General features: G+C 41.5%; 1 non-coding gene across 1 annotated transcript in view; it reads left to right on the top strand.

The window, feature by feature from the left end:
• Window positions 1-14,986, top strand: part of LOC128687364 (uncharacterized) — a 66,338-nt gene that overhangs the window by 30,462 nt on the left and 20,890 nt on the right. Inside the window, exon 2 of the transcript XR_011392242.1 lies at window positions 2,340-2,570. This is a non-coding gene — a transcript (uncharacterized protein). The remainder of the gene's footprint in view (window positions 1-2,339; window positions 2,571-14,986) is intronic.

Below are 14,986 nucleotides of genomic sequence, written 5' to 3'. Positions count from 1 at the left end.
ATTTTAGTCGCCTCATACGACACGCATGGCTTACGGAGGAAAGATTCTTTTCCACTTCCCCATGGACAATAGAAGAAATAAAAAAGAGCAAGAGCTATTTAGAAAAAGGAGAAAAACCTAGATGTATGTATATATATATATGCATGTGCGTGTCTGTGAAGTGTGACCAAAGTGTAAGTAGGAGTAGCAAGATATCCCTGTTATCTTAGCGTGTTTATGAGACAGAAAAAGAAACCAGCAATCCTACCATCATGCAAAACAGTTACAGGTTTTTGTTTCACAGTCATCTGGCAGGACGGTAGTACTTCCCTGGGTGGTTGCTGTCTACCAACCTACTATTTATTATTATTATAATTTATTATTATTATTATTATTAGTATTATTACTACTATTGTTATTATTAGCAGTAGCAGAAATGTTTGATTCTTTGCTGTGTTCAAGAGTCAACACATGATGTCACCGTCCAATACCTGTCCGAATAGTCATTCCAATATGCAGTCATGAATGGGTTTACATTATTTATACTGTAGTTTAATAGTAAATAATGAACAAACAAAACACTCACCACACTGGTAGGAGGGCTGGCTGCCACTTGGGGGTCGGAGGGAGGGTAGTAGGGACTCGCAGTGGTCGAGGAAGTGGAGGCAGTGGCGGAGACAGTGGTATTTAATAACATACCTGTTATTAAACCATAACATGTATGTATTTAGTACAATTTATGACGTTTTCATGTATTTTATGATTGTTCATGGTTCAACAAGTTAAGGAAGAAGTATTGTATTATATTTCCCTACAATATATTTGGGCACCAAACATTCGCGATTTTTCAACATTTGCGGGGCTCTTGATCCCCTAACCCTCGCAAATGTTGAGGGAGACCTGTATGTAGTGGTCTAATGGAGTTTACCTTACAAACACACTGTTTTCTGTTATAATAAAAGCATGGGAAGATATGCAGAAATGGCCACCGTGGTGGCCCTATACACTCCAACAGCAATAACAGGGGCCGTTGTGCTGCCTCCACTAACACTACTCACATACATATTATTTCATTTAGTCTAGTGTACATATCATGTTTCTTCGTTATTAATATTGTTTATTATGTCAGATGAATTGTGATAGATAAATAAGCCATAGAGCTGATATTAGGGAAATTATTGAAGTATTTTTTCATGGCTGGAATTCCATGGGAACGGATTAACTCCATTTCACTTTATTTAAATGATGAAAATTGACTCTGCAAATGAGCAAATCCAGATGCGAGCAAGGTCACGGAATAGATTAAACTCATAAGTAGAGGTTCCACTGTACTTGCATAGTAATGATTAATTTTTTATTAAATATCATTTCCTGAGTGTTGTTTACCTGGATTCCATCCTTGTTATACTATTTAGGACTGTCCATGGACTAATCTTCAGCATGGAAAACCTTTATATTGTATTTCATTTATTTTGATGTAGTGCTTCTATTTCTGTATTTTTATTATTCATGTAAAGCTGGATTCTTTCAACACACCGGCCGTATCCCACCGAGGCGGGGTGGCCCAAAAGGAAAAACGAAAGTTTCTCCTTTTACATTTAGTAATATATACAGGAGAAGAGGTTACTAGCCCCTTGCTCCCGGCATTTTAGTTGCCTCTTACAACACGCATGGCTTACGGAGGAAGAATTCTGTTCCACTTCCCCATGGAGATAAGAGGAAATAAACAAGAATAAGAACTAGAAAGAAAATAGAAGAAAACCCAGAGGGGTGTGTATATATGTGCTTGTACATGTATGTGTAGTGTGACCTAAGTGTAAGTAGAAGTAGCAAGACGTACCTGAAATCTTGCATGTTCATGAGACAGAAAAAAGGACACCAGCAATCCTACCATCATGTAAAACAATTACAGGCTTTCGTTTTACACTCACTTGGCAGGACGGTAGTACCTCCCTGGGCGGTTGCTGTCTACCAACCTACTACCTACTATATATATATATATATATATATATATATATATATATATATATATATATATATATATATATATATATTATATATATATATATATATATATATATATATATATATATATATATATATATATATATATATATATATATATATATATATATATATATATATATATATATTAACTTAAAACCTCAACCAAATTGTTTCATCATTGAATTTATTTTCTGATATTATATAAATGCTAAATATTAAAAAAATTGTGTATATTGTCTTTAAATACGGTACATTATAAATAATATATATTAACAACCACACAGGTTATTGATATGTGAACTAATGTGACATGAATTTACACTCAAATCTTGATAAAGTTCTTGGTGTTGCAGCTGTGGTTCTCAGGTGGCAAGTCTGGCAGCATTCAAACCTGGCACATGATAAGGTTGAAAATATTGTATAAGACTATTACTGTAGTGCTGCCTCAATGGAAGAACTTAAAAATGTAATAGAAGACAGTTTAAAAACTGAAAATTATCCAAGAAACAGCAAAAAGTTCAAGATGACCACAGAGGCTAAGTTTCAGGCAGCTGTTCGTATCATCAGAAGCTTGCCAAAAGATGGTATGTAACTGTTATGTGTAACATGTAATTGTACTTAAACTTACATTTGTGCATATTTAGAAATGCTTTATGATATGTTTGTTTAGTCTTGTGTGTTGTAATGAACATATTCTCTTTGAAAACCCTTGGGGATGAGTTCAAAACTCTCTAGTACTGTACTTTAAATTTTATAAAGTGCATAATGTGAAAAATTGCCTAATGGCAACTACAGGAACAAAACTATGTTCAAAGTATCCTAGTTTTATTGTTGAGTATTTTTTTTAATGTCCATCTCCCACCTATGTAGGGTGACTGGAAAGAGAGGAAACATTTTTGGTGTCAGTTATTTAATCACTGTCTTGCTAGAAGTGTGTTGATATTACTGTTCAGATGGCTTCTTGAACTGTTATATCCCTGCCCAGCCATGACCCCTTGAGGGTCAGTGCTGTAGTTCTTCAGTCTTGAACTCTGGGTCAATGCCGTTGAGCTACATCATGAGCTCAGCTCACTCAGATAAGCTGTGAGGAATAAATTTTAGCCTGGATATGAAAGCATGGGTCTGTGGTGAGTGTGCACTATACATAAAAAAAAGTCCTGTGCCATGTAGTGCATAATGGGAAAAACCTGTTACTGGGTTTTTGGTTTTAAATAGTGAATTTGCAGTGTAATTTGAAATGAAAGATATTTTGCTGAAATAGAGATGATTTTGATTGGTTTTGAGACTGGAAGTAGCCTGAAATTGAGCTCAAAGTAGGGGAAATATTAGTTTTTGCCAGTATTCCAGAGGGGCCCCATGGTCTGGTGGCAAAAGCTCTCTCTTCACATGATGAGGGCCTGTGTTCAATTCCCAGTGGGGTGGAAACATTCGATGTGTTTCTTTACACCTGTTGTCCTGTGGGGTGGGCCGCATCCTGGGGGACAAGATTGAGCCCCAGTAGAAATAAGACAAACAGTACCTTGATGATTCACTGACTTTCTTGGGTTATCCTGGGTGGCTAACCCTCCGGGGTTAAAAATCCAAAGAAAATCTCTCTCTAAAAAAATCGCATCACTTGTTCAGTACACGTCCAACTAATCAGTCTAATATGTATTCACAAATGCGCTGACATTATTCACAGTTATTACAGTAATGCATAACAGTAAATCTATTTTTTTTTTTGTAAATAAAAATTATTTATGCAAATAAAGATTTTTTATGTGAATAAAAATTAAAAATGGAAAATAAGTGTTATATTAGAGAGGCTTGGGAACATAACTAATGAACAGAGGAAATGTTAGTGCCAAGAATGCCTGCATTGTTTATTCTGGACCCTATTTTGAAATTGGTATAACAAAAAAAGGCACAATACTCTGACTGGAATGATACACAAATACGTACATTGGTCCAAGTTGGACCGAAACGCTGTCGTAAGCTCCTCTCTTCTATGTGCGGGTTATTTGTGTATTGAAATTGGCATATTTTGAACTTTGTGTGAAATTGGCCAAATTACCAATTTCTTATTACTTTATTGGGTAATTGAAATAGTAGATTGAGCAATTTCTTGTGTCATTTGACAAAATTTAAGACATATTAGTGAAATAACTAAGAATTTGGTCTACTGGAACAATGTAATTGGCCTAAAATTAGACTTAAAGTGGGCACAAATGGCTAATGTGTAAATTTCACTGACACAGCAAAATTTGTGAAGGCATAATTTCGTCAATTTTTCATCAAGTTTCGTACTTTTTGTTTTATTATCTTCAGAAAAACATTCTGTCATTTCTTAAGAAAAAAAATTTTTTTTTATTTTTTTATTTTTAATTCTTGGACCCTATGAAGACTTCAGATTGGAGGTCTGGAACCTCATGGGGTTAAAAGAGCAAGCAGTGTACTTTTCACCTCCAGGACTCAAAGTGCAGCTAATTGGTCTTCCTGAATATCTCTGTGAATGTGTTAAGTATGCACACACCTCTCACACACACCACATGCACCTTGTACAACCTTCAAAACTAGGGACGCCAAACCCATGATGATCTCTTCAAATAACTTCTCTCTAGGCTGGAATATTGCTGTACACTAACTGCCCCCTTTAAGGCAGGTGAAATTGCTGACCTGGAGAATGTACAGAGAACGTTAACAGCACACATAAGTATGATAAAGCACTTAAATTGCTGGGAAAGGTTGAAGTCCCTTGATTTATATTCCCTGGAATGCAGGTGAGAAAGATACATGATGATATACACTTGGAAAATCTTAGAGGGACTAGTACCAAACTTGCACACGAAAATCACTCCCTAAGAAAGCAAAAGACTCGGCAAGAGATGCAACATTTCTCCAATGAAAAGTAGGGGTGCCATGAGTATACTAAGAGAGAACACAATAAGTGTAAGGGGCCCAAGACTGTTCAACTTCCTCCCATTGTATGTAAGAGGGATTACCAATAGAATCCTGGCTGTCTTCAACAAGGCTCTGGACAGGCACCTAAAGTCAGTACTTGACCTGTTGGGCTGTAGCTTGTACATCAGTTTGTGTGTGGCTAGCAGTAACAGCCTGGTTAATCAGGCCCTGATCCATCACAAGGCCTGGTCTCAGACTGGGCCATGGAGGTGTTGACTTCCAAAACCCTCTCCAGGTATACACACACAATACGCACCCCACACACCCCCAAACACCCTCCCCCATCCCCACCCCCAGACACACATCCCTCCCTCCCAAACACCCTCCCCCACCACCCACCCACACCCACACACACACACACACACACACACACACACACACACACACACACACACACACACACACACACACACACACACACACACACACACACACACACACACACACGCACACGCACACACACCGCACGCACACACACACCGCACGCACACACACACCGCACGCACACACACACCGCATGCACACACACACCGCACACACACACACCGCATGCACACACACACCGCACACACACACACACACACACCGCACACACACAAACACTGTGCACACACACACACAAACACTGTGCACACACACACACACACACACACACACACACACACACTGCACACACACACCGCACACACACACCACACACACACACCGCACACACACACCGCACACACACACACTCATATACACACACACACACTCATACACACACACACACACACACACACACACACACACACACACACACACACACACACACACATGAGGAACTTCCTTCAAGACATTCAGTGGGAGAGGGAACTGACAGGAAAACCAGTACAAGAAATGATGGAATATGTGGCAACAAAATGCAAGGAGGCAGAGGAGAGGTTTGTTCCCAAGGCAAACAGAAATAATGGGAAGAACAGAACGAGTCCTTGGTTCACCCAAAGGTGTAGGGAGGCAAAAACTAGGTGTACTAGAGAATGGAAAAGGTACAGAAGACAGAGAACTCAGGAAAATAAAGAAATTAGCCGAAGAACCAGAAACGAATATGCACAGATAAGAAAGGAGGCTCAGAGACAATATGAAAATGACATAGCATCAAAAGTAAAGACTGACGCAAAGCTGTTGTACAGCCACATCAGGAGGAAAACAACAGTCAAGGACCAGGTAATCAGACTGAGGAAGGGTGATGGGGAATTCACAAGAAACGACCAAGAGGTATGTCAGGAGCTCAACACAAGATTTAAAGAGGTATTTACAGTGGAAACCAGTAGGACTCCAGGAAATCAGAGCAGGGGGGCACACCAGCAAGTGCTGGATGAGGTACATATAACCAAGGAGGAGGTGAAGAAGCTGCTATGCGAACTTGACACCTCAAAGGCGGTGGGACCAGACAACATCTCTCCGTGGGTCCTTAAAGAGGGAGCAGAGATATTGTGTGTACCATTAACAAAGATCTTCAACACATCATTTGAAACTGGGCAACTCCCTGAGGTATGGAAAATGGCAAATGTAGTCCCAATTTTTAAAAAGGGAGACAGACATGAGGCACTAAACTACAGACCTGTATCACTAACGTGTATAGTATGCAAGGTCATGGAGAAGATCATCAGGAGGAGAGTGGTGGAGCACCTGGAAAGAAACAAGTGTATAATTGACAACCAGCATGGTTTCAGAGAAGGAAAATCCTGTGTCACAAACCTACTAGAGTTTTATGACAAGGTGACAGAAGTAAGACAAGAGAGAGAGGGGTGGATCAACTGCATATTTTTGGACTGCAAGAAGGCCTTCGACACAGTTCCTCACAAGAAGTTACTGCAAAAGCTAGAGGATCAAGCACACATAACAGGAAAGGCACTGCAATGGATCAGAGAATACCTGACAGGGAGGCAACAACGAGTCATGGTACGCGACGAGGTGTCAGAGTGGGCGCCTGTGACAAGCAGGGTTCCACAGGGGTCAGTCCTAGGACCTGTGCTGTTCTTGGTATATGTGAACGACATAACAGAAGGGATAGACTCAGAAGTGTCCTTGTTTGCAGATGATGTGAAGTTAATGAGAAGAATCAAATCGGATGAGGATCAGGCAGGACTACAAAGAGACCTGGACAGGCTACAAGCCTGGTCCAGCAACTGGCTCCTTGAATTTAACCCTGCCAAATGCAAAGTCATGAAGATTGGGGAAGGGCAAAGAAGACCGCAGACACAAGCACACACACTGTGCACACACACCGCACACACACACCGCACACACACACACACACACACACACACACACACACACACACACACACACACACACACACACACACACACACACACACACACACACACATACATTGCACACACATACATTGCACACACACCACACACACGCACGCATTGCACACACGCACATCACACACACGCACATTGCACACACACACACACACACATCGCGCACACACACACGCATACACATTGCGCATACACTGCACACACACTGCACACACACACATACACACACATACACACACACATACACACACATACACACACATACACACACATACACACATACACACACACACACACACATACACACACACACACATGCCACAGCAGCAGAAAACAAGATGCAGAGATTAGAAGAGGAGCTGAGACATCTGAAACAGCATAGAGACAAAGATATTACAGAAGTAGCATCAGCAATGGCTACATCAGACACAGACAATGGGTCTGAAGGGAGCATGGATGCTAAACTGTATGCAGAGGTCCTGTTAAACCCACATGGGCCCAAAACAAAGACAGGTAGCACACTAGAATAAAATGAGAGGTTGGAAGACATTGAAGGAACTAGGACATGTGAAGGGACCTTACCAGACACCTGTGGGGGCCAGGAACAGGTGAGCAGGAAGGACAAACCAATGAACATAGGGGCCACAGCTAGGGAAGGGACTGAAGGAAGGAACACTCCATGGGAAGGAACTAAAACACCTCAGAGGATGTAATGGGAGTCACAGTGGGAGGTGGAAAGGGAGAGATCAGTTTTTGTCTATGGGCTAGACGAAGCTAAAGGGGAAACTTATGATGAAAGAAAGCAGGAGGCGAAAAAAGCGATTGAAGGTATCATGAAGGTGATAGGCGAGGGGGACATGACCCAGGTGGCAAATTTTCGGAGAATCGGGTGGTTCACAGAGAAAAGGAATCGGCCTCTCAAAGTAATTTTCAAGGCAGAAACAACCCGAACCATGATCCTGCAGGAGAAAGCACGGCTGAGAGGCAAACAGGAGTTCATGAGTGTGTACCTCGATCGAGACAGAACACAGGAGGAAAGGATGATACTGAAAGAGAGAGTGCAAAAACGAAAGGAGAAATGGGATGAAATGAAAAAGGAGAGCAGAATAACCCAGGAACAAGTGGAAGGACAAGCACACCCACCAGAAACACCTGCAGAAGGACTCCAGCCACGACACCCCCAAGGCAACTGAACAATCCAAACCAACCATCATACACCGATCCCTCTGTTCCCAGCCCCCGCACCACAGTTACAGTATTAGAACAGAAGTTGAAGGTTTGGTACACAAATGTGGATGGATTAATGAATAAACATGAGGAATGGCAAGAAAGAATCAATGAGAAGTCCCCAGACATCAAAGCAGTTACAGAAACAAAACTCATGGAGACAATAACAGATGCAATCTTCCCACCAGGATACCAGATCATGAGGAAAGATAGAAGGGGCAGAGGGGGAGGAGGGGTTGCTCTGCTCGTAAAAAACAGATGGAAATTCGAGAAAATGGGAGACATAGACGAGACGGGAGAAAGAGACTACAAAGTAGGTACACTTCAGTCTGGGGAACACAAGGTGGTCATTGCAGTGATGTATAATCCACCACAGAACTGCAGGAGGCCAAGAGAGGAATATGAAGAGAGCAACAGAGCAATGGTGGACACACTTGCTGAGGTGGCAAGAAGAGCTCACTCCAGCAGAGCAAAGTTGCTGGTTATGGTGAATTTCAGGGGTAAATAGGAGATTTCTCGTCGCGAACGAAAAATTTTGTCGAAAAATTCACAAATTGAGTTAATCATATAGAAAAATAGCTTAACGCTCTGGCAACACAATGGTACAAGAATCATTGTTCTACGACATTCCTACAAGGAATTATGGTCATTTAAAACACCTAGGGTGATGTCACCACCCGCGGCAGATGTGCTCACCTGTCGTCAATTTTAATTTTTTTCCGTTTTTTTTCGTGTATTTATTGTATTATTCTTTCTAAGATAATAATTGACGATTTGGCATCATAATACAGTGGGTGGGACTTATCCGTAGACTTCCAGCCAACCAGGAACCTTCTGGCACCATTTTGCTGACGTCATGGAAAATTCCAGTCTCGGGGTGGCCGAGGAATATGCTTCAATATAACGCTATTTTATCTTCTACGGCTTATTTAGCTATCACAATTGATCTAATATGACATAATAAACAATATAAATAACAAAGAAATATGGTAAATACTCCAGAATGAATAATATATGGCATATTCCTAGATCGTTCCCACGGGAATATAAGATTACCATAGTCAGGGATGGGTTTCCATTCTCCTTCTTTCACCTCCAGGGTCCTTATATTAAAGAAAACGAACATGGGTAACTATGATATACACTCGTAATGCTAAGAAAAATGCTAATTTCTCAGAAAAAAAAAAATTGGTGGTCCGGCTGTTTTGCGGATTATCTCGGAAGTAAGTTATTCACATATATAAGACAGTGTTTTCGTTAACCCTTTCAGGGTCCATCCCGTAGATCAACGGCTTTACGTTGAGTGTCCAAACCGTAGATCTATGCCAAAATTCTAGCGCCATCAAATTTAGCGCGAAAATGCTCATAGGCCTACATGTGAGAGAACGGGTCTGAGTGGTGGGTGTGCGCCATAAACAAAAAATCTAGGAGCCCGCATAGCATTGTGGGAACGCCGGCTCGGTTACCCTTGTTCACCATGCCTCGTCGCAAGTCAGCTCTCACTCCCCGGAAAATTGGGACTCTCCTCTTCCTATCTGATAGTTCTGACACCGTTGGAAGTGGAAATGAAGACGAATTCTATGGCTTTGATCAGTTAGTGACCGAAAAGAATGACCAGGATATTGATAATAGTGCAGAAAACCCTGACGATCCTCAACCGACTCACGGTCGGTTGTTCCTCATCGCAAGAGAAAACTAATATTTTCGCGTGGCCAGGCCTCTGACTTCAGTAATGATGATGATAGTGACGTGGACTGTGATTTTATTGCGCTCGACGATCAATCGAGTAGTGATAGTGAGGAATCATATTCACCAGTGAAGCATCGGTATGTTCGCCGCCGCATGCGCTCGGGTAGTGTACCCTATGCTGTGCCCAGGGGACGGAGTACATCCCGGAGTACATCCCGTGGCCCAACACCAGTTTTAGGTAGTGATAGTGAGGATGATGTGGCTACACGTGGCATGGATAGACCACAGGCATCAGTGGATGGTGTTAGTGGTGATGGTAGTGGCACCGCCATGCGTGACTCACCAGGCCACGCTGGGACCCACGCTGCTGACTCGTCAGTTCAAGGACAAAGCGGAGCGCCAGCCACCAGCCCACCACAACCACAACCACCCGCACAACCAGCCTATGATGTCCAGTATCCACCAACAAACCGTATGTGGGATTGGCAGCAAAATCCCAATTTTGTTCCCAAGCCTCACCACTTTGATGATTCTCAAAGTGGAATTCTACCTACTTGTCCCCTTGGAACCACGGCCAATGAACTGGAATTCTTTGAATTATTCTTTGACCAGCCATTGATGGAAATTATTGTCAGGGAAAGTAATAAGTATTTTGAGTACACCCTGGCAAATACGATCTTATCACCACAGTCAAGACTACACAGGTGGAAAGAGACGACTGTTGCAGAAATGTATTTGCTTTTTCCAACAATAATGCTTATGCCTCACGTCTATAAGCATAATATAAAAGCATACTGGTCCACAGATCGGCTAATTTCTACCCCGGTCTTCAGTGAAATCATACCAGTGAACAGGTTTATCTTACTCTTATGTATGTTGCACTTCTCTGACAAAACCAGGCCTGACAGAAGTGACAGGTTATACAAGATTAGAAATGTTTTCATGTATCTCAAACAAAAGTTCAGCATATACTTTTATCCATTCAAGAATCTTGTAATTGACGAGTCTTTGATTTTGTTCAAAGGTAGACTGTCATTCAAGCAGTATATACCGAGCAAGAGGAAACGCTTTGGTATAAAACTGTTTGTACTCTGTGATTGTGACAGTGGCCTGGTGTTGGATATTGTTGTATACACGGGTAGTAAAACATTGAAAGATACCAAGATGTTATTGGGTATCTCAGGTGACGTAGTGAGAAACATGATGGCACCTTATCTTGGTAAGGGGCATACATTATATACCGATAACTGGTACACAAGCCCATTACTCAGTGATTTCATGCGAGTGAACAAGACAGATGTGTGTGTCACAGTGCGTTCTAATCGTAAACATATGCCCAGGCTCAACGCAGGTGCTCGTGGTGATGACGTAGATGTGTGTGGCACAGTGCGTTCTAATTGTAAACATATGCCCAGGCTCAACGCAGGTGCTCGTGGTGATGACGTGCAGGTGTTTACGGCCAATGACATCATGGCATTACGGTGGCATGACAAACGAGATGTCACATTGTTGACAACCATTCACCGTAATGAAATGCAAGACAGTGGCAAAGTTGATCGAGTGACTAATGAACGTATTCGAAAACCAGTGACAGTGATTGATTATACACAAAACATGCTCTTGGTTGACAAATGTGACATGCAGATTGGTTTTGTTGACTGTGTTCGTAAGAGTTACAAGTGGTACATGAAACTTTTCTTCCATCTCATGGACATTTCAATGCTCAATGCATATAATATGTACCAAATAAAGACTGGCAACAGACCACCGTATGGTGAATTTTGTTTGTCTGTTGTCAGACAACTCATAATGAAGTACCAGGTAACAACACCTGCTATACAACACGGTCCTCGAATTCCTCAGGATATACCCAAGCGTTTGAGGAGGGAAGGTGATCATTTCATAATACAGCTTCCTTCAACTCAGAAGAAATTTGCTCAGAAGAGATGCATCGTCTGTGCACAAACAAAAAGACGGCAACAAAGACGCAAAGACACTCGATTTATGTGTGAGGAATGTAAGGTGCCTCTGTGCATGGTGCCTTGTTTCAAGGAGTTCCACAAGCTCCAGCAGTTCTAAAACCATGTCCAGTGATTGTAAATATGTAAATATATGATAGAACATTAGTATTATACAATATTTGTGCATGTTTATTGTAATAAACAACAGTGGTAAACAATAATATGATAATAACTTTAGTGCGGTTATTGTGTTCAATACAGTGAGTTTATATATATACATTATATACAGTATTGGTCTCTCAGGCCCCAAATGTTAGTAGGAATAGAAAAAAATTGGAAAAGAAAAGAAAAAACAACAAAAACCGCAAAATAATGTAATGCGCGTATGTGGAATTCGTCGATGTTGCCGCCACCACATCATTTTCGACAAACTTCTTGGCACTGTATCTCGGTAAGTACTGATCAGAATTTTTTTTTGTCTTATTACCTTCACAAAAATATGCTCTTTAATTCTGTAAGACAAAATAATTTTTTTTTTTTTCAAAATTTCTTTTACACTGGAGCACCACTTCAGATTTTGGCCTTGGACCCTGAAGGGGTTAATAATAGCAGGAATGCAATGAAATTCACAGAGAACATGAAGGAAAGATTGTTTTACAAACACACAGTTGCCTTTTTGAGATATCATAATTTGTTTTTGATTTTTGTGAGGGCAAAAGTCAGATATTTGGCTGAATGTCAAAACCATACAAACTTTATTTTTTTTAAGAATGAAGAAAGGATCAATTACAGCTTTGGCAATCATGATAAATACAGTTTAGCATTGTTTTATGCATAGATAATGCCAAAACAGCTTCTCCAAGTCCCATTATGAAAATACTGTTCAATATGTATGATTATTAGTAAATAATTTTTTTCTCTGTTGTTTTTTGAGCTATTTTATTGAAACTTGGTCACATTACTATTGAAAGGTGCTTCTTTACGTACAAAAAAAAAAATGAAAGAAATCGAACGAAAAATACAAAAGTTCAGTTGCTACCGTAGGACACACCCCTTCAACCACAGGGAGATTGACTGGGAAAACCTGGAACCACATGGGGGTCCCGAAACATGGAGAGCCAAGATGTTGGACGTGGTGCTGGAAAACCTCATGCACCAACATGTTAAGGACACTACCAGAGTGAGAGGGGAGGACGAACCAGCAAGATTGGACCTTGTGTTCACCCTGGGCAGTTCAGACATTGAGGACATCACGTATGAGAGTCCCCTAGGAGCTAGCGACCATGTGGTTCTGTGCTTTGAATACATCGTAGAGTTGCAATTGGAGAGAGTAACAGGAGTTGAATGGGAAAAGCCCGACTATAAAAGAGGGGACTACATAGGGTTGAGGAACTTCCTGCAGGAGGTTCCGTGGGACAGAACTGGCAGGAAAGCCAGTAAATGAAATGATGGAATATGTAACAACAAAATGCAAGGAGGCAGTGGAAAGGTTTATTCCCAAGGGCAACAGAAACAATGGGAAGACCAGAACGAGCCCCTGGTTTACCCGACAGTGTAGGTGTAAGGAGGCAAAACCAAAGTGCAATAGAGAATGGAAAAAGTACAGAAGGCAGAGAACACACGAAAATAGGGAGATTAGTCGCAGAGCCAGAAACGAGTATGCACAGGTAAGGAGGGAGGCCCAGCGACAGTATGAAAATAACATAGCATCGAAAGTCAAGACTGACCTGAAACTGTTGTATAGCCACATCAGGAGGAAGACAACAGTCAAAGACCAGGTGATCAGACTGAGGACAGAAGGTGGAGAACTCACAAGAAATGATCAGGAGGTATGTGAGGAGCTAAACAGGAGATTTGAGGAAGTTTTTACAGTAGAGACAGGAAGGGCTCTGGGAAGACAGCACAGAAGGGAACATCAAGAGGGAATATACCAACAAGTGTTGGATGACATACGAACAACCGAGGAGGAGGTGCAGAAGCTGCTAAGTGACATTGATACCTCAAAGGTGATGGGACCAGACAACATCTCCCCGTGGGTCCTTAAAGAAGGAGCAGAGATGCTGTGTGTGCCCCTAACCACAATCTTCAACACATCCCTTGAAACTGGGCAACTACCTGAGAAATGGAAGACAGCAAATGTAGTCCCCATATTTAAGAAAGGAACAGAAATGAGGCGCTAAACTACAGACCTGTGTCTCTGACATGTATGGTATGCAAAGTCGTGGAGAAGATTATCAGGAGGAGAGTGGTGGAGCACCTGGAACGGAACAAGAGTATATACGCCAACCAGCACGGATTCATGGAAGGCGAATCCTGTGTCACAAACCTTCTGGAGTTTTATGATAAAGTAACAGAAGTAAGACACGAGAGAGAGGGGTGGGTTGATTGCATTTTCTTGGACTGCAGGAAGGCCTTTGACACAGTTCCTCACAAGAGATTAGTGCAGAAGCTAGAGGATCAGGCGCATATAACAGGAAGGGCACTGCAATGGATCAGAGAATACCTGACAGGGAGGCAACAATGAGTCATGGTGCGTGATGAGGTATCACAGGATGACAAAGATGATCCCATGTATCAGAAATCTTCCCTATGAGGATAGACTGAGGGCCCTGAATCTGCACTCTCTCGAAAGGCGTAGAATTAGGGGGGATATGATAGAGGTGTATAAATGGAAAATAGGAATAAATAAAGGGGATGTAAATAGCATGCTGAAAATTTCCAGCCAAGACAGGACTCGCAGCAATGGTTTCAAGTTGGAAAAATTCAGATTCAGGAAGGATATAGGAAAGCACTGGTTTGGTAATAGAGTTGTAGATGAGTGGAACAAACTCCCGAGTACAGTTATTCAGGCTAAAACATTGTGTAGTT

Source organism: Cherax quadricarinatus, chromosome 2, assembly GCF_038502225.1.
Source record: "Cherax quadricarinatus isolate ZL_2023a chromosome 2, ASM3850222v1, whole genome shotgun sequence".
NCBI lineage: Eukaryota > Metazoa > Arthropoda > Malacostraca > Decapoda > Parastacidae > Cherax > Cherax quadricarinatus.
The sequence above is the reverse complement of the archived record's forward strand: the minus strand, read 5'-3'. Positions and strand labels throughout refer to the sequence as shown.